The sequence below is a fragment of the Panthera onca genome, chromosome B1 (genome assembly GCF_046562875.1).
Source record: "Panthera onca isolate mPanOnc1 chromosome B1, mPanOnc1 haplotype 2, whole genome shotgun sequence".
NCBI lineage: Eukaryota > Metazoa > Chordata > Mammalia > Carnivora > Felidae > Panthera > Panthera onca.
The window spans coordinates 52071976-52093443 of NC_138342.1; the positions used below are offsets into that span (position 1 = coordinate 52071976).

General features: G+C 32.5%; 1 protein-coding gene across 4 annotated transcripts in view; it reads left to right on the top strand.

Moving 5' to 3' along the window:
- LOC144616179 (uncharacterized) overlaps positions 1-21468 on the top strand; it is a 344180-nt gene that overhangs the window by 147181 nt on the left and 175531 nt on the right. The gene's annotated exons all lie outside the window — the stretch shown is intronic.

A 21468-nucleotide genomic window follows, 5' to 3' on the forward strand; every position in this document is an offset into this window, starting at 1 on the left:
GGTATGTCATTTGCTAATATCTTCTCCCATTCCATAGGTTGCCTTTAGTTTTGTTGATTGTTTCTTTGCTGTGCAGAAACTTTTTATTTTGATGAAGTCCCAACAGTTTATTTTTGCTTTAGTTTCCCTTGCCTCAGAGACATAACTACAAAGAAGTTGGCTATGGTCGATGTCAAAAAGATTACTGCCTGTGTTCTCCTCTAGGATTTTTATGGTTTTAGGTTGCACATTTAGGTCTTTAAGCCTATGATCCAGCAATTGCACTACTAGGTATTTCCCAAAGAATACAAAAATACTCAAAGGGCACATACCCCCAATGTTTATGGCAGCATTATCTGCAATGCCAAATTATGGAAAAAGCTCAAGTGTCATCAATTGATGAATGGATAAGGATGTGAGGATGTGGTATATACACACACACACACACACACACATATGTATGTGTATATATATACACATACATATATATATGAGATATTATTCACAATGAGATATTATTCAGCCATAAAAAAATGAAATCTTGACATTTCCAATGACATTTATGGAATGAGAAAGTATTATGCTAAGCAAAATAAGTCAGTCGGGGAAAGAAAAATACCATATGAATTCACTCATGTGGAATTTAAGAAAGAAAACAAATGAGCAATGGGGAGGTAAAGGAGAGAAAGAGAGAGGCAAACCAAGAAACAGACTCTTAACTATAGAGAACAAAGTGATAGTTATCAGAAGGGAATTGGGTGGGGGATGGGTTAAACAGATGATGGGGCTTAAAGACTGCACTTGTGATGAGCACTGGGTTTGTGTGGAAGTGTTGTATTACCATAGTGTACACCTGAAAGTAATATTACACTATATGTTAACTAACTGGAATTTGAATACACTTTTGAAAAAAGGCAAAAAACAGAAACAAAAGAAAGCAGGAATAAATAAAATAGAGGAGAGAAAAAGTGAAGAAATCTAATAAAACCAAATTTAGAATCTTTGAAAAGATTAGTAATATAGACATGACCTTGGCACAGCCAATAAGAAAAAAAGGAAATAAATACATGGTATAATTTTCACTATCGTGTAATAGAAAAATACAGTATGTGATGGCTGGGAAGAATGGCTAAAAGTGAGTAAACCCAAACAACCAAAAAAATTAAATTTTTCAGAACGCTACAAATATAAGTGAAATTACAAATTAAAGGTAGATCATAAATGTGAAAAACAATAAAAAAGTAGAAGAATATTTTATGACATAGTTGTGCAAAAGGGCCTCACAAATAATTCTTTATGAGTATAAGTGATGGAATAAAAATGAAGGGTTTAATTATAACAGTGATTTTGTTCACTGTAGGGCACAGTGATAAATTTTATGAACATAAGACAGACTGTGAAAATAATTGCACTGTATGAAAATGACAAGAGATCAATGTCTAAATGTATGAAATAATTGAGTGACTTAAAGACAACGTAATGGACTATAATACACAAAGGACTTAAAAAGTTTACAACAAAAGAAAACAAGCTAAATATATGAAGTCATGCTTAAACTAATCAGAAAATGTGAGAATAAGATATTATTTATGATGCTGAAAGACAGAAGAAGAAACAATCGATGCTAGTTGAGAGCATAGAGCACAAATGACTTTCATAAAGCAGTTTCTAAAGATGCATTTCAGAGTGAAGGAAGATAATTTCAAGCTTAAGAGGCAAGAACAAATGCAGAAAAACATTACATAGCATGCATATATGTCTATTTAAATGAAACACTATCTAAAATGATAACAGTAGGTTTGTCTAATTTAGATGCTTAAAAGGAAAAACTAAGTTCTCAAAGAAATAAGTATGTGAGGGGGAGTGATAAAAATTAATGTGTTCTAAGGTCACTTTATTATTTATTAGAAGAATCAAGGTATCATCATCTCTCTTTACATTTGTTATTTGTAAAATTCCTGGCAAAATTTCAAGTTTCACAGTACAAAAAGAAGAGTATAGAGCATAAATTTCAAACTAGAAATTGAAAAATTTAAATAACAAAGAAATCAACCTCCAAACTGAAACTATAACTCGTCATAAAAAAGGAAATAGGCAAATAGTGCACAAAATAGACAATGGAAAAATTAGAATGATGGAAACCAGTATAAATATGTTTTACTGTGATTATACATGGGCTAAATGCAGGAATGCATTAAAGTAAAGACAATGGTTGCTAATTAGGGGGAAAAATGCGGCTCTATTCTGGCTAGTATATATATCCACACCTAAAGGTAAAAATCATGAAAAGTTGAAATTAAAAAGATTTAAGAATATTTTAGTCAAATATTAATAAAAAACAAGGCTTATATGGCTATGTAAATATAAATATTTGCTTCTATAGACAAAATGTTAATAATAAAGTTATTAGGTAAGAGAAAAATAATTTAGGGAAGATGGATCAGTATAAACTCATATGTTTATAAAATAATAATACATCACTTGTATGTAATAAGATTTAAGTTATTAAGAAAAATTGATGTGGAGAGCAGTTCGTCATCATCTGATATGTATAAACAAATGCCTAATGGATCAGCTATCCCTCACAGAGTAACTCAAAGTCTGGAGGGGCAGGGGGATGGGTTAAATGGGTAATAGGTATTAAGGAGGACACTTATGATGACCACTGAGTGTTGTATATAAATGATGAATCACTAAATTCTACAACTGAAACTAATATTACACCCTATGTTAGCTAATTGGAATTTAAATAAAAACCTGAAAGAAAAAAAAAAGTCTGAGTTGAACACAAAAACAATTAGAACTACCTTGAAGGTTTGGAGTGTGAACCAAAGTTGACAATTTCCGGAATGCTATCTAAGAAGGATGGATGAAGAATGACTGCTAATGGGTACAAGGAAGTTATTTGGGAGATGATGAAAATAAACTTAGATGGAGGTGTTGATTATACAATTCTGTCAGTATCCTGGAAACTGCTAAATTATGTATTTTGAAAAGGTGGACATTATGGTTGAGAATTCTATCTCAATAAGCTGTTATGCATATATAAAAATAAAATTTCAAGACAAAATCATCATGGGGAGAATTTCTATTTTTCTTCGATTTTCAGCCTGAAATTAGGTCTCAGCCACAGCCCTGTATGGAAGAGATAAGATTCTGATATTGCACAGATTCTGTTCTGGCCTAAGAACAAAAGAAGGAATTTAGGTAACGATGGCCTCTGGGAATTGAGTAAGTTTAGGAAAGGAAAGCCATCAATGTTGAGCCCACAATCTGCTTTGTAAACTCTGCTCAAGCTTCTAATTGACCCTTGAAACATGCAAGCATGGAACACACTGAAATGAGCCTACGAAGGGGTTGGGGGGATAACAGAAAACACAGAAAAAAATGAGATTCAAGCCAAAATGTCAACCAAGAATTAAGGAGAAATAAAGACATTTTCAGATGAAAGGAAATCAAGAGAATTCATCTCCAGCAGATGTGCAGTATAAGAAATGCTGAGGACATTCTTCAAATGAAGGGAAATTGTGTCAGAGGCAAAATTAAATCTCCAGGAATGAATGAACAGCATCAGAAATAGCATGTATCGTGGTAGAGATAAAAGATATTTTTTCTCCTCTAAGTTCCACTAATATGCACATGTCCTTTCAAAGCAAATTTAATAGTATACTATATATGGATCTAATGCATATGATCTAGGTAGCATAAAGCACAGTGAGATTGGAATATGGATCTATAGAGTGGCAAGGTACCTTTATTTCACAGAAAGTAGAATAACTTAATGAAGCGTATTATGCAAAGTTAAGGATATATATTGTAATACTTAAAGCAAACAATAATAATAAGCACCAAATAGGCATAAGTGTAAAAAACTAAAAAGGAACTCTGAAATAACAAAAAAGGCAGGAAAGGAGGAATAGAAGCAAAAACTAAGGGGGATTAACAAAGGAAATTAAACAAAAATAGTAGATGTAAATATAGCCATAGTAACAATTTCATTTAATGTTAGTGAAATGAAAATTGTTAGAATGGACAAAAAATTAAGTTCTATCTATGTTCTATGTATGATGAATCCCTTTTAAATATAAAGAAACATGATTTGAAAACAAATTGAAGGAAAATTCTATACCATACAAACCAAAAGAATAAGAAAGATGGAATGGCTACCTTAATATCAGATAAAATAAACTTCCAACACAAAAAATAGTTTCTGAGATAAAGGGAACAGTGTTTATAATGATAAAATGAACAGTATATTTTCTGACCTCAAATATTATTGTAAAACTATTTTATAAATCAAAACAGAATGGTATTGACATAAAGGTAAGGAAATCAGTAAGCTAGAATAGAGAACCCTGGAATAGATTCTCACATTTACAATCATTTGATTTTTAACAAGGGCACCAAATCAATCCATTGAAGAAAGGAACACCTTTTCAACAACTGTGCTGGCATAATGGGGTACCCACAGAGGAAAAAAAATACAAAAAATAAATAAAATAAAAATTTGACCATACTTCAAACTATACACAAAACATAATTTTGAGAATACTTAAGTTTATTTATTTTGAGAGAGGAAGAGAGAGAGAGAGAGCAAGCTCTAGTGGGAAAGGGGCAGAGAGAGAGGGATAGAGAGAATCCTAAGTAAGCTCTGCACTGTCAGCACAGAGCTTGACAGGGGGTCTGATCCCATGAACCATGACTTCATGACCTGAGCTGAAATCAAGAGTCTGAAGCTTAACTGACTAAGCCACCCAGGCACCCTGAGATTAATTTAATTGTAAATTAGTCACAATGCTTTCAAAGTAAAAGATAAGATATGATCTTTATGATTAGGAGATGTATAAAGTTTTTCTAGAGAACTTATGGAAGTAATCATTCATATATTTACATATAATCTATCTATATGTATAATAGATTATATCAAAGTATTAATACCTTTATATATAGATTATATAGATATATAAATGTTTATTTATGAGAGAGAGAGAGAGAGAGAGAGAGAGCAAGCAGGGGAGGGGCAGAGAGAGAGGGAGACCCAGAATCTGATACAGGCTCCAGGCTGGGAGCTGTCAGCAGAGAGCCCAACGCAGGGCTCCAACTCATGGACAGGGAGATCAGACTTGAGCTGAAGTCTCACGCTTACCAACTGAGCCACCCAGGTGCCCCTAGGCAATGTATCTTAAGATCATAATGAAATGCCACCTCACATCCACCAGAATTACTAACGTGGTAAAGATGTAAAACAACTGGATATTTCATAGATTATTGGTGGGTGTGTAGAAATTACCACCTCTTTAGGAAAAATTTTAACTTCTTATAAAACTGAGCATAAACATTTAAACATTTCTTGTGAAATCCACACTTTGATCCAGCAGTTCCACTCTTGCGTAGTTACCCAAGAAAATGGAAAATGTATTCCATAGATTTCTACAGAAGCTTTCTTTTAATATCCAAATCCTGGAAACAACTTTGGTATCCAACAATAGAAGATTGAAGTATGTTTACACAAAATACACAGCAAACTGAAAGACTCTCAAAATCTTATGCTGACTGAGATAAGCTTTTTGCATAGAGCAATACTGTGTGTTTCCATTTATATGGAGTTCCTAAAATTGATGCATGTTTAACAAATGTGTATAGCTAAATGTTTATGACAAATCTAGGGTGTGACTTTATATGTGCTCACTATAAAATTCTTTCAACTTTAGTAAATGCTTGAATATTTTCATAATAATAATTTCTTTTTTTTACATGGTGCCAGGGTTTATTTGCTTCTCCTCTAACAGAGTGAAAGATCCCACTGAGTTATTTATTATTATTATTTTTTTAAATATGAAATTTATTGTCAAATTGGTTTCCATACAACATCTAGTGCTCATCCCAACAGGTGCCCTCCTCAATACTCATCACCCACCCACCTCTCCCTCCCAACCCCCATCAACCCTCAGTTTGTTCTCAGTTTTTAACAAGAATCTTATAATTTGGTAGCAAAAGAAACAAGACAGAAATTTCTATACTCATATGTCACACAGGAATTGCCAAAGAAATAAAACAGTATGTTTTTAGTTCTCATCATTGTTTGTTTGTTTTGTTTTGTTTTGTTTTGTTTTTAATCCATAAGCAGCAACATTTAACATTGACGAGTCGATATTTTCTTTACTTGGCTTATAAGAAACTACGTGCTCTCTCTCTCTTTTTTTTTTCTTGGTATTATTTTACTGAGAACTACTTAATTTTCTTTGCTGAATCATTTCATGGTTTTTTTAGTCATTGGGGTATCCTAGAATTAATAAGTTCTCTTTTCTATTTACAAATATCTTGGTAAACTCTATTTGGTCTCTTGCCATAAAATGCTATCTACATATTGTCAACTCACAGTTGTATATCTCTTGACCATATCTCTCTTCTAAACTCCAGACTTTTCCTACTAGGTATCTCTGTTACTGTCTGGATATCTAATTGTCATCAAAAACTTAATAATCCATACTGAACTACTGGTGTTTTCTGAAACATTCTATATCTGTAGTCCTTCCTTAATTATAATATCATCCTTCTTATTGACCAAGCCAAAATTATCAGAGTCCTACTTTATCATTCTTTCTTTTTCTCTCAAACCCAGTCCTATTGACAGAATAGTCCACTACCTATCTTCAAAATATATTCAGAACCTAGTCACTCATCTCTATCTCCATTTCTAGGACCGTGGTTTTACTCACCATCATTTCTGGATGGACTCCTGCACTTAACTAATAACTGCCTCCTTCTACCAAGTCCATTCTCAATAGAGTGGAGTAATACTATGAAAACAGAAAGCAGATCATGTCATAACTCACCATTTCCTGTGAGTAGAAGCCAAAATCTTACAAAACTGTCTAGCTTCATGTGCTTTCTCTGACTTCAGCTGTTACTACTCTCACTCAAATTTGATTACCTTTCTCCAGCTTGCTAGTTCTCAAAATGGCCAGGGATCTTCCCAAATAAGTGAATTTGTATTGGATGTTTCCTCTGACTGGAAAAAGATATATACTTGGCTCATTCCCTTACATCAATGATATCTGTACACAAAAGTTGTTTGTCAACAAGACCAACCTTAATCACCTTATATAGTGTTGCAATCCATCAACATCACCACACCAACAGATGTCAATGATACTCATTCCTCATTTTTCTCTCATGTGACTTATTATTTCTAATTTATACTTACTTAGTTATTTAGTTAGTTATTATGTTAATTATTCCTTTTTTGTCTTTATAGAATACAAGCTCATTGGGAGATGGGATTTGTGTCTATGTTCTTAATTCACATTTTCCAAACATAAGCACCAATTCTCAGGATATAGAAGATAGCAATCATATTTTATGAATCAGTTTAAAGAACATAATTAACATAATTTGTCGAATGTGTCTGTGTATTAAAAAAATAAAATAAATAATTAAGAATACACATTATTTTTAAGCATACAAAAGTTATTTATATAAATTGAGAACAAGCTGGATCATTTAAAAAAGTTCATAAACTTAAATCATATTAGTAAATTACATGTTGTGACCACAACAAAATTTGGGCAGATAATAATGAAGAAAGAAAAATGTAAAACATAATTGTACATTTAGAAACTTATAAACATAATTGTAAATAACACATAAGTTAAAGAGTATCAAATTGTAAAATACTATAAGCTGTGCTCTGAGGAAAATTTACAGTTCTGGAAATTTATATCTGTAAATACGCATGATGCACACAAGAAACAATCAAATTTTAAAATAATTTGAGCTGTTCCATGAGGTGAGTTTAGTCTTGAGTGGTGATATCAAAAAATTAGAAAGTCTAAAAAGTAAATTTAAATTTACTTGTTAGGAAGTTACAGAAAGAATGACCATTTTTTAAAAATGTGGCAGGTTTTGCTTTCCAAACTGGGTTGAAGAAATATGTGCCCTCTGACAATGTGATTGACTCTGCTCCCAACAAGAGGTGTGGTCTTCGTTTGCTCCCCTTCAATCTCAGCAGAAGCTTGCGACTGTTCATGTTAATAGAGGATGGCAAAGAGGCGGCTGGGTGGCTCAGTCGGTTGAGCGTCCGACTTCGGCTCAGGTCACGATCTCGCGGTCCGTGAGTTCGAGCCCCGCGTCGGGCTCTGGGCTGACAGCTTGGAGCCTGGAGCCTGCTTCGAGTTCTGTGTCTCCCTCTCTCTCTGCCCCTCCCCCATTCATGCTCTGTCTCTCTCTGTCTCAAAAATAAATAAAAATGTTAAAAAAAAAATTAAAAAAATAGAGGATGGCAAAGTTATGATAAGCAGTTCTGAAGCTTGGTTATAAAAAATCATAAAGCTTCCACCTGACTTCTTATTCTTATGAAAGGTACCATTGGACACCTGAGCTGACATGTAAAAAGTCCAAATACTGTGAAATAAAGATGCCTAAGGAGGTTCAGCAGCCCTAGTTCGTAGCTCTTTTGGGTTTCCCCAGCACCAACCACCAGACTTGTAAGTGAATATGTTTTCAGATGATTCCACCTCTTGGTCTTTAAACTTCAGCAGAAGATGCCAAGTGGAGCAGAGACCAATCTTTCCTGCTGTGCCTTGTCCAAATTGCTGGCTCTCAGAATCTCTGAGCATAATCAATAGTTGTTAATTTAGCTAAAACTGGAAACTCTGTTTCCCGTATTTCTTTTTCATGTATATTTATAAGCTGGAATTGATAAGAATTGACAGTCAGAAATAAAGAAACCATTACTTTCTAAAGATCTCAGGAGCAGATCAGGTTGAGAGAGAAACAGAGGTTTACAGCAGATTCCAGAATCCAGGGAGTATCCCAAAGTACTGGCCCCAGGCAGCCAGGAGTGGACCCAAGTCAACTGACAAGCCCTTCACACAAGTATCTTTAAAGGCAGCAAATTCCACCAATCTCTACCAGTTTGCCCTTGATGGTTTCACCTGACAGCCAGCTATGTATGACTTTTAGGATTTCCCTTGAAGCTCAACTCTGCCTGACTGCAGTGACTCAGGCTGTTATTGGCAGTGATTGTAGCTTCTCTTTCAATTCTCACCTTTCTGACTTTCACTTACCCAGTTCCTTTCACATTCATGTAAATTCTAATTTCTATAGTAATCTCTTTAACCTGACAAAATTTTTGGTAGTTCTATTGTCCTGATTAAACTCTAATGCAACTATGAATTTATCATTTACTGTATTAAAATATCTATGACAAATATAAATTTGTTTTTACCTCTCTGGCTTATATTAGAGGCTGTATGGTTGAATAAGAGATCTTAAAGAAATCCACAAATCAAACAATGTGAATTAAACCTTTCATGATTTTCATGCAGTGGGGCTAGTAAACTTTTTTTTGTCAAGGGTCAGATAATGAATCTTTTAAAGTTTGTAGGCCTTTATAATCTCTGTTGCAGAAACTCAACCCTGCAAGTGCAATACTAAATCAGCCGTAGACAGTACATGAATAAATGACTGTCACTGTGATCTAATGAAATGTAAACAACAACAACAACAAATAATTGTTAATAGGCCAGAATTGCTCTATGGATCGCTGTTTGCTAAACTGTGGTTTATAGAATCATGTTGAAACAACTAAAAAGAGAAGAATCTGAGAATCTCTTCTACTTTGGATTCTACTCTATTTCAAAATTCACAAAACTGCTATGTGCTAAAGCATATTTTATTACACTTTCCTGCCTTAGTCATTCATTATGTCCTAATTTCTGACACACATGTCTTTCTTCTGACACTAAATAACTTAGATACTACACTTCTACTTTTGAAATACTCATTTCCAATTAAAGTCTAATTCCACATATCAATTGACAAATTACATTGACTTAAATTCTCACAATCTCGTGTGTATCCACTCATTATATGCTCCAAATATCCTCCTGTACTTATTATGGAAGCCTGGTAAATGTGTGGGATCCCCCTATGGTGAAATGTCAAGGGAAATAGTGGTACATGAAATTCAAATTGATGCGGCCCCACAGTACTGAACTTTAGCTTGTCAAACAATTGTAAGGATTTATTCCCTTTGCTCCATGCTAATAATACAGCACTTATGGAGTGAAAAATAGAAAGAATAAATGAAACTAGTGTTCAAAGAGCCTGAAGAATTTGTTAACATTCACATCTTGTGGACTTCACCTCTTTTAGGCAATGAAATCTCAGATTTATTTGGTTACCCATAGAAGAAAACAAATTACTGTGGCATTCCTGAAACATTTGTAATTCTTTCCACGGGCGGCTTTAGAGCTTCTCCTTCATTAAGACTGCATTCTGTAGCTGCTGTGGTCTGTTAAAGTCACAATAAACACTGCTGACAACCAGCTGTTCCTTTCTTGTACCATAACCGAACTGCTTAAAGTAGATCATCACTTGGCTTAAATCCACATATGTTATTTTTGCCACTCAACAATAAAAATATTAATCTACAAATATTCCTAATGTGAATCTTGAGTAATATGACATACTTCCCTGAGAGAATTACATTTCAAGTTACAAAATCCATTCTTAATTATACATGAGAGTTAAAATACTACTGAATATTTATGTTCCTATGTTTTGACTTTGAATGGTGACTGGTTAAGAGGATTTGTTTTTTTTTCCCTCCATGTGACGTGACATTATTAAAAAATTTAAAGCACTATCAGTCAACTACAGCTGTTGATTGTTCAATTACACTGAACTTAAATTTTAGGCATTAAAGTGAATGTCATCCTTCTTCCCAAGTAAATAATGATACTTCCATCTTTGAATGTAATTCATGCAGATATTTTTAATCTGAAGTTCACTGAGATACATGGACATATTTTAGCGTCCTTAAATCCTCTGAAATCATATGCACAATTGCTCATGCCATTTTTTTTTCTTTTAGGAAAAAAAAGTCTGCAGATTGATATCAGTAGATTAAAAAATGGAACCATGAGTCAAACTTATCAGTAATAGAAAAATGATTGCTATAACTTTATGACTGAAAATATAATTTTTAATTTTTCTCTATGTTTCAACTCGATTTTGGTAACTTGAACTCAAAATTATTCTGTTTCTGGATTTAAAGCCTTTAAATTAACCTTTAAAGACAATTTTCATATCACATGCAGAAAGGTATTGAATAATATTTAAAAGAAATGACAGCAGACATATATCATTTGCTAAAATCAATCAATAACATTATGTGGTGAATGAATATATTGTAAGACAGACTTTTTCATTATGTTTCTAATAATGACATGTGACCCTGTGATACAGGACAGCTACAAAAACTTGTTGTCAGTGTTGTGATGTAATCAAGCTTTTCAAAGGTCTGTACCAGAGCACCAACTGTTGTTTTTCTTTTTTACTATATGCCATTTGTAAAAGCCCCAACAAGGTTTTGTTGGCTGCTTGATTGATTTTGTTGTTTAGATGGCTTTCTCCTTCAAAGTATTTTTAAACCATGACGTCAAGTCTTTGGAGTCTGCTCATCTAGCACATAGGTCTGGGTTAGGCTAGAAGAGAGCTAATAGGGCATATTTCTAATTATCCTTATATCACATTCAAATTAAAAATAAAATAGGATCCAGTTTCAAAAGAGTGAATAGAAGAAAAGATGGTTAACCTTCCTGTACCTTTGGTTTTATCATTTGTAAAATCTCTTCTAGCTTGAAAATGCTATGATTTCAGTTTCAAGAAACATCCAGCAAGTGAATCATAAGAACAATACCGCATTGATCAGGATAATGGTTTGAATAGGAAGTAATGAGTGTTGGTGACCCCCTCAGAGGACCCAAGGTATTAAACATCTAAGGTCAATTTCAACCATCAGATATTTTCACTTCAACTACCAAGTGAATTTATTTGAGCAGAATCTGGGCGTGTGTACTTGAATCAATAATATACAATGAACACAGAGTTATGATGTCTCATGCTAATGAAGCAGAGAACCGATCTTTTTTCTTCAGGCTTATTGGATTGACCTAAGAACAGGACTTGCTAAATTTTATAATTGGTGGATGATCTACTCTTCAGTGTTATAGAACAAGACAGAAAAATAAAGACTCCAGTAGAGGTATATCAGAGGTATCAATCTTCTGACGTGAAATAAATATGTAAGTGCTTCCAAACTGAGATGGTCTGCTGAAAAAGAACATAACTTCTGTTAGATTTTAACTATATTGCAACATTTGGCTATATATTCCCTATTAAATGTGTAGAAATTTTAGTTACGGAAGTTCATTTTCCTTTCATTTATATATTTCATACCAGAAGAATCAACAACTTTTTTCAGTGAAATAGCACAAATAAACGTTTATATTTAGAAATATATTTAGCTACAATTGTCAATGCTATTAAAGTAATATAAAAATGCTAATGAGGAAGATACTTCCATCAAAATATATTTAAAAGTAAGCCTCAGTGATTAAGATTAATAAATACAAATATAATACAAAACACCCACAGACAAGAATTACAAATGTAAGAGGTGGAAATCATTATATCTCTTCTCTTTGTCATCCATTATGGTCAGTTAGAATGTGCTTCTAGATCACCTTTACTGGAATAACTATCTTAAGATTTTTTTTTTGTCTTTAATTTAAGACTTTTGAGAATCATGGTTTACTATTGCAAGGCAGAAGCTATGAGCATTGATTATATTAATGAATACAAAAATTGAACATCTAAACTGATTTACATTTTAAAATATATCTACTTATTGAAGAAAAAAAGTAGATCTAAAATATGGAAAAAAAGAGAAGATGAAAGTGATTTTGTGTGAGAGGATCTACCATTATAAATAAGCCTTTGAAAAAATAAATGCAGTTGTGACTCAGTCGGTTAAGCATTGACTCTTGATTTTGGCTCACATCATGGTACCACGTGAGATAAAGCTCTGTGTTGGGCTATGCACTGACAGGGCAAAGCCTTCTTGGGATTCTCTGTCCCTTCCCCACTCAACGTGTTCTTACCCTCTCTCTCTCAAAAGAAATAAACATTGAAAAACAAGAAAAAAGAAATGATAAAGAGGATATTTGGGTGCTTTTCCATGGGTGCATCTCACGATGCAGTTCCTCTTTTTTGAGCCTTTTCTGGGAAAATGGAGAATATTTTAATTGTTTTATAATACTTTTTTGATACCTGATTTAATTTTTAATAGAAAACCAAGAAAAATTATCCCTATGATTATATTGTTGTTGTTTTTTTTTAACTTACTAAGAGTAACATAAGATTTGGGGGAGGAGGAACCTCAATCTTTAAAAACTGATTCAGTTCAAAAGTCTCATTTTATTTATGAAAAATATATGCAAAAATTAACTTTATTGAAGTATAACATTAAGTAAATTAAAAATTTTGCTTTCCATTTTACTGTTTTTCCCTAATTTCAGAGTTACCTGTGTCTGAGAATCTGATAATGGATAGGAATTAGAAAGTGTTATAATCTCAAGTATGACACCCTTCAAATCCTGACTAAATTACCTTGATTCTTTTCATACAAGAGAACCATAACATCAAAACTGGAAGCTGAAATATCCTTCAACTGTTGAATGATAACCTACTATGGTACATGAAGTAATATATGGAATACTATTCAGCAATAAAGAGGAATGAACTATTGATACACAAATCAACATAGATGAATTTCAAATGCATTACAAGTGAAAGAAGTCAGACTCGAAAGTGTACATATTATGATTCCATTTGACATTCTGTAAAAGTTAAAATTATAGTGACAGAGAACATTCCTGCTTTCCATGGTTTGAGGATAAGTGGAGTGGTTGAATCAAGGAGAAGGATAACAGAATTTTTTTGCATGATGGAACTATTTTGTATCTTGATTGTGATGGCATATGTTACATGACTTTATATATTTATCAAAAGTCATAGAACTGTCCACTAAAGAGAATGAACTTCTTGAATGCAAATTTAAAACAATAAATTAAGTTGCACAGCTAAAGTACTTTTCGTAGTCTATGTAGTTTTCATGAAAAATTTATGCTTTGTTAATTTAGTGAGTCCACTATAATTTATTGAACTTTCACTTTATTGATGAATACTTAGCTAACTTCTGATATTTCAGTGTTATAGCTCTGCATTGGGTTTCCTTAAATATGTTCTTTAATGCTCAGAGCTTCTTTAAAACATAATGTCTATTACCTTCTGAAGGGACTAAATTGAATGTCACATGACTAATGATTATATTATTTTTCCATTATCCTTATCCCAATTGGGCATTTTCATCCATTTTTCCCATTTTAATTAAGATAAAATACAAAGAATATAAAATTTGCCATCTTAACCATTTAAAGTGTACAGCTGTAATGTTACTACATTCAAACTGTTGTGTAATCAATACCATCAGAAATTACCAGAACTCATTTCATGTTGCACACCTAAAACTCTATACCCACTGAACAAGAACTCCTCATTCTCTTCTCCACCTAGCCCCTGGAAACCACCATTCTACTTTCTATGATTTAAACTACTCTAAGTACTTTATGTAAATAGAATTATATAGTATTTATCTTCTTGAGAATGGCTTATTCACTTACTATAATGTCTTTAAGGTTAATGCATATTATAACATATGTGACAATTGTCTTCCTTTTTAGTGCTGAATAGTATTTTAGTTTATGTATGTAAATGATATTTTGCTTATTCATTCATCTGCCCATTTGGGTTGTTTCCACATTTTAGTTGCTATGAATAATGCTACTAAGAACATGGCTGTACAAATATCTCTTTGAGACCTTGCTTTCAATGCTTATGGCTATACCCAGAAATGCAATTGTTGGCTCACATGGTAACCCTATTCTTAATTTTTGAGGAACCATTATTTTTTTTCATATAGAAGCTGTATCATTTTACATTCCTACAATAGTTTGCAAGAGTTTCAGTCTCTTCACATTCTTGCCAACTTTTATTTTCTGTTTTATTTTGTTTTGGTAGTAGTTATCTTAATGGGTGTGAGATGGTAACTATTATAGGTTTGATATGTATTTCCCTAATAATTTGTGATATTGAGTACCTTTTCCTGGGCTTATCTGCCACATGCACATATTTTTTGAAGAAAAGTCTACTCAAGCCCTGTGGCCATTTTTGAATCAAGCTGTTTATTTTTGGAAATTCAATTTTAGGAGTTTTCGATATGGTCTGAAAATTGATGCCTTATTAGATCTATGATTTTCAAATATGTTGTCCCATTTCATAGATTATCTTTTTACTCTGTTGATAGTGTCCTTTGATGCACAAAACGTTCTTAAGCTTCTTGAAGTAATTTATCTATTTTTTCTTTTGTTGACTGTGCTTTATTGTCATATCCATGTAACCATTGCCAAACTCAATTCTGAATTTTTGGTCCTAAGTGTTCTTTTAAGAGTTTCATAGTTTTAGGTCTTATATTAAGGACTTTGATTTGTTATGAGTTAATTTTTTTATATAGTGATAGATAATGGTCCAACTTTATGTTTTTAGGAATTGGAAATCTTAAAATTGGAATATCCAATTTTCCTAGTGTTGTTTGTTGAAAAGACTATCCTTTCCCCAGTAAATGATCTTGAGACATCATCACAACTCATGTGACCATATATGAGAATTTATTTATGGGTTCTTTATTCTATTCCATTGGTCTATATGTCTATTCCAGTAGTACACTGTTTATATTTCTGTAGTGTAGAAATTTTAAAATCAGGAATTATGAGCCCTCCAATTTTGTTCTTCTTTTAAATTATTGTTATGGCTATTTGGGGTATCTGGAGATTTTATATTGATCTTAGAATGTTTTTTCTGTTTCTTCAAAAAAAAAATCTTTGGGATTTTGATAGGCATTGCATTAAATCTGTAGATCACTTTGGAGTAGTAATAAGATCTTAAAAATATTAAGTTTTCCAATCCATAAACATGGGATGTGTTACCATTTATTTATGTCTTTTTTTATTTATTTCAGCAATGTTTTGTAGTTTTCATCACACATGTCTTTTGCCTGCTTGGTTAAGTTAATTTTATTTTTCAATGCTCTTTTAAATGCAGTTTTCTTTTCTTTTCTTTTTATTTTAGAGAGAGAGAGAGGGAGAGACAGTGTGAGTGGGGGAAAGGGGCAGAAGGAGAGAGAGTATGAATCTCAAACAGACTCCACATTCATCATGGAGCCTGACCAGGGCTTAATCCCACAACCCTGGGACCATGATCTGAGCTGAAATCAAGAGTCACATGCTCAACAGACTGGGCCACCCAGGCGCCCCTAGAGTTGTTTTCTTACTATCCTTTTCAGATTGTTCATTGTTTGTATATAGAAGTGCAACTGATTTTTTAGCATTGACATTGTAATCCTGCTAATTTGCTGAATTCATTTATTGATTCTAACACTATTTTGTGGAATCTTTAGGAATTTCTACATATAAAATCATATTATATGTGAAAAGAGGTTATTTTACTTTTTCTTTCCAATTTGGATGCCTATTATTTCCTTTTCTTGCCTAATGGCTCTGGCAGGGTCTTCCAGTGCTATGTTTAATAGAAGTGGCAAAGCTGGTATACTTGCCTTGTTCCTGATCTTAGAGGAAAGTTTTCAGTTTTTCAACATCAAATACAAATTCTCTGTGGATTTTTTTATATATGGATTTTGTTATGTTAAGGTAATTTCCTTGTAATACATAATTTGTTGAGTGTTTTATCATAAATGGTGTTGGATTTTGTCAAATGTTTTTTTCTGCATCAATTGAAATAATTGAAATGATCATGTTTTTATTTTTCTTCTGTTAATGTGGTATATTACATTGATTAATTTTTGTTTGTTAAGCCATTCTTATATTCCAGGAATAAATCTAATGTAATTATGGTATATAGTCTTTTTAATATAATGTTGTATTTGTTTTCTTTCTTCTTTCTTTCTTTCTTTCTTTCTTTCTTTCTTTTCTTTCTTTCAGGATTTTTGAATCAATATCCACAAGGGATATTAGTCTGTAGTTTCCTGATAGTGCCTTTGTCTGGCTTTGGTATCAGGATAAATTTGGTTTCATAAGATGAGTTAGGAAGCATTCTCCACTTTTTTTTTTTTTTGAAATTTTAAGAAGAAATATTAGTTCTTTAAATGTTTGGTAGAATTCTTAAATGAAGCAGTCATGTCCTGGACTTTTCTTTGTTAGGAGATTTCTAATTACTGGCTCAATCTCATTACTAGTTATAGGTCTATCCAGAATTTTTATTTCTTTATGATTCAGCCTTGAAAAAACTGTGTTTCTAGAACTGTCCCCATTTTATCCAGATTATTCAATTTTTTTTGGCTTACAATTTTTCATAGTACAAATTCTTGTATAAATCTTTCATTTCTATAGAATTGGTAGTAATGTCTCCACTTACATTTCTGATTTTAACACGTTGAATCTCCCTATTTCGTAGTCAATCTAGTGAAAATTTTGTTAATTTTGTTGATCTTTTGAAGAACCAATTTTTGGTTTCATTGATTTTTGTATTTTTCTGTCCTCTATTTTACTTATTTCTGATCTTTAATATTTCCTTGTTTCTGCTAGCTTTGAGTTTGAGTTTCTCTTGTTCCTTAAGTTGTAAAGTTAGATTGTTGACATGAGATCTTTCTTGTTTTTTTTAGATCTGTGTTTATAGCTTTAAATTTCCCCCTTAGCACTTTTGCTGCATCCCATAAGTTTGGTATATTGTGTTTTTGTTATCGTTTATCTAGCATTTTCTAATTTATCTTGTGATTTCCTTGACCCATTGATTATTTAAGAGTGCATTGTTTAATTTCCACAAATTTTTAAAATTTCCAGTTTTCCTTCCGCTATTGATTTCTAACTTCAATCTATGTGATCAGAAAAGATCAAAAGATTTGATCTTTTAAAGTATTTAGAGACACGATTTGTGACCTAATGTATGCATATTCTGGTGTATGTCCCATGTGCACTTGAGAAGAATGTATTCTGTTGTTGGATAGTGTGGAGGAATCAGTGTCTGGAGTCTGGGATATTCCCCCAAATGGATGCCGAGTGGCCATCAGCTGCTTGCCCATATATTCTTCTTTCTCATTAGAAGAAAATATTGCCCTGTTCTCAGTACACAGCAAAATTCTTTTGTTGCTTAATAGTATGCACCGTATGGCATTTGGCCAGCCCCCGCAGTATATCTGCCCTTATGCTGGAGGGGAATAGGATCTTCACCTGTTTTAGAAGAAGGGTGCATGCAGTCCATCACCCTGAGTGGGCTATCAGACAGGCCTGGTGGCCATGGGAGACCTGCATATACTACAGACACTGATCTTTTATTTCTTCTCCTTTCTGTAAGTAAAGTGCTGTTCCAACTAATGATATACATGGTGAGTCCTCTTTGGCAGCTGCAATGCTGTAGAATATGCAGTGGACCAGTGTCTGTGAACTCCTACTTCTGATGGTTGACATTGTCATGATTTTCACATTTTCCACACAATGGGTATACTCACTTGGGATTGGTAGCTGGATCTTCTTCCCTGACAGATACAGTGTCCTATATGTGCTAATTCTAGTTAGTTCATTGTGTTATTTGGGTTCTTCATTTCATCTTGTGTCTAGTTGTTCATTATTAAAAATGGGATATTGAAGTCTGTAACAATTGTGGAAATATCAATTTATTTCTTTAATTCTTTGAATTTTCGCTTCTTATTTGATTGTTTGTTGAGACATAAATGTTTATAATTGTTATATCTTCTTGACGTATGGGACTTTTTATTTATATGTCTTTTTTTCTCCTCTTACAAACTTTGTTTAAATTTAAAGTATATTTGTATTATATTAGTATAATCATACCTGCTCTCTTTTGGTTACTATTTGCATTGAATATCTTTTCCAACCTTCACTTTCAACTTATTTGCATCCTAAGATCTAAAGTGGCTCTCTTGTAGACAACATATAGCTAGCTCAGATTTCTTCTCTATTCTGCCAATAGCTGTCTTTTGGCTAGAAAGTTTAATCCAATTATATTAAAACTACTTACTGATAAGAGGAAAATTAGTTTTGTCATTTTTCTATTTATTTTCTAGATGTCTTATAGCTTATATTGTCCCTCATTTCCTTCATTACTGTCTGTTTTGTGTTAAGCTGATATTTTATATTGAAAAGGCTTAAATTTCTTCTCATTTACTTTTGTGTATATTCTATAACTCTTTCTATCTGGGTTACCATGAGGATTATATTTAACATCCTAACGTTATAACACTTATTTAAATTTATACCAGCTTAATTTCAGTAACATAAAACCTGCTCATTTAAAGCTCTGTTCCCACTTTTTTTCAGTTATTGATGTCACAAAATTACATCTTTGCACATTGTGTATCTGAAATCATAAAGTTATGTTTTTTCATAAATTTATGTTTTTAATGCATTAATCTCTTAAATTATTACAACATAAAATAAGTAGTCACAACCCACAGTTACAATAATACTAGCTTCTAGACTAATATTTTTGAAATGTATTAGTCTCTTAAATCATGAATAAAACCAAAACCTGTGTTATGAACTATCATTACAATAATGCTAGCTTTTATAATTGCCTGTGTATTACTTTTACCGAGATTTTAATTTCTTTATATCACTTTTAGTTACTGTTCAATGTCCTTTCATTAAAACCTGCAAGAATACCTTTATAATTTCTTTCAGGACCAAACTCTAGCGATAACAAACTCTCTCAACTTTTCTTATCTAGGGATATCTTCATCTCTCCATCATTTTTGAAGGACACTTTTGCTAGCTATACAATTCTTGAGAGTTTTTGTGTTTTTTTGGTTTTTTGTTTGTTTCGTGTTTGTTTTTCCCCTTCAAATATATCAGCCCACTGATTTCTGGCTTCCAAAGTTGCTGATGAGAAATCTACTGATAATATTATTGAGGATCATCTTTTGTATAGGATGTCATCTCTCTCTTGCTGTTTTAAAGATTCTCTCTTTGTCTTTCCACTACTTGATTATAATGTGTTTGGGTATGAGTCTCTTTGAAATAATCCTACATGGAATTCATTGAGCTTCTTGGATGTTCATATTCAGGTCTTTTATAATGTTTTTTAAAGTTATATTAAGTGGTACTGCTTTTTCAGTTAGGTTTCTTTGTTAATACAGAAGACTAAATACATCTTCATTTATTTCTTTTCTTTAATTTTAAGTTTATTTATTTATTTTGAGAAAGAGAGAGTGAGAGAGAGCAAAAGTGCTAGTGCAGGGGGAAGAGAAGGAGAGAGAGAATACCAAGTAGGCTCTGGGCTCTCAATATAGAACCCCATGAGGCCCTCAACCTCCCAAACTGTGAGATCATGACCCGAGCCGAAACCAAGAATTGGATGTTTAACTGAGCCACCCACAGACCCCTTTTTTCATTTATTTCTTAAACATATTCTCTTGATTTTTAAGTCTTCCTGTCCTTAAGAGAAACTATGTGATTCAGTGGACTAAAGGGAGAACTAATTAGTTCTAATGTACATATATTTTATCAATAAAGCTGTGTCAATTCTATCTTGACATTTCCACCATCATTCTTGATAAAAAAAAGCACTTCCATGCAATGAAAGAGTCAGAAAGACTCAAAACACACACACACACACACACACACACACACACACACACACACACAAAATGAACCAAAGCTCCAAAAATGGAATATGTTATGTTAATCACTGATATAAGTAGAAATATATATATATTCATCTAATTTCATCTAACCTTTCAATTCTGTATCATTAATTTCTGACACAAAATGTTGAATTAGCAATTATATTGAAGTTTAACTTTAATGCTGCCTTGCTTTTCCAATCAATATCACAAATATATACTACTATTTTGACATTTTAGCAACCTGCCTAGTATATCCCCTGCCCGTTAGTGTATTTAATACATCGAAGAACCCCATAAGGGACTGTTATCTTTTGTCTATTTTTTACTGCTGTAATTTTTTTCCTATGTTACAAATTATCTGTAGATTGTATATGTCAATAAGATATTTGAGTGCTCTGAGAAATAAAATTTTATTTCCATTTTTGGAAATATCTGAAAAAGTATTGTTCTCTGTGTTTCTCAGGGACAAACTTCTTGTTATCATTCAAGAAGATGACAAAGAAGTATAATGTTTTATAATTTATTATTTGCAAATAACAATGTAGAAGCAATGTGATCATCCCCTATACTCGCGCTAGAAGTATGAAAATTTTAAGATTTTTTCTCACATAATATATGTTTTTATAGTCCTCAATATAAAACTGCTTGCTTTGCTCTGCATTTCTCAGTAGCCTGTTGCACATTACCAGATTTAATGTTTTTTCATGAATCAAGTTCAAGTAGATGAAAGTGACCAGTTTGTCTCAATAATCACTGAATGGCAGTCCAATTGTCAGTCTTTTAAAACTGAAATTTTCCCTATGTAGCAGTTGCTAAAAAAAATAATTCATCTGAATTATATACTATTGTAGAATAGAAATTCATTTCACATTAGCAACTCTAGAGTCAGTATCCCTAATTGAAAAAAAAAAAGAGATAAAGAAAAA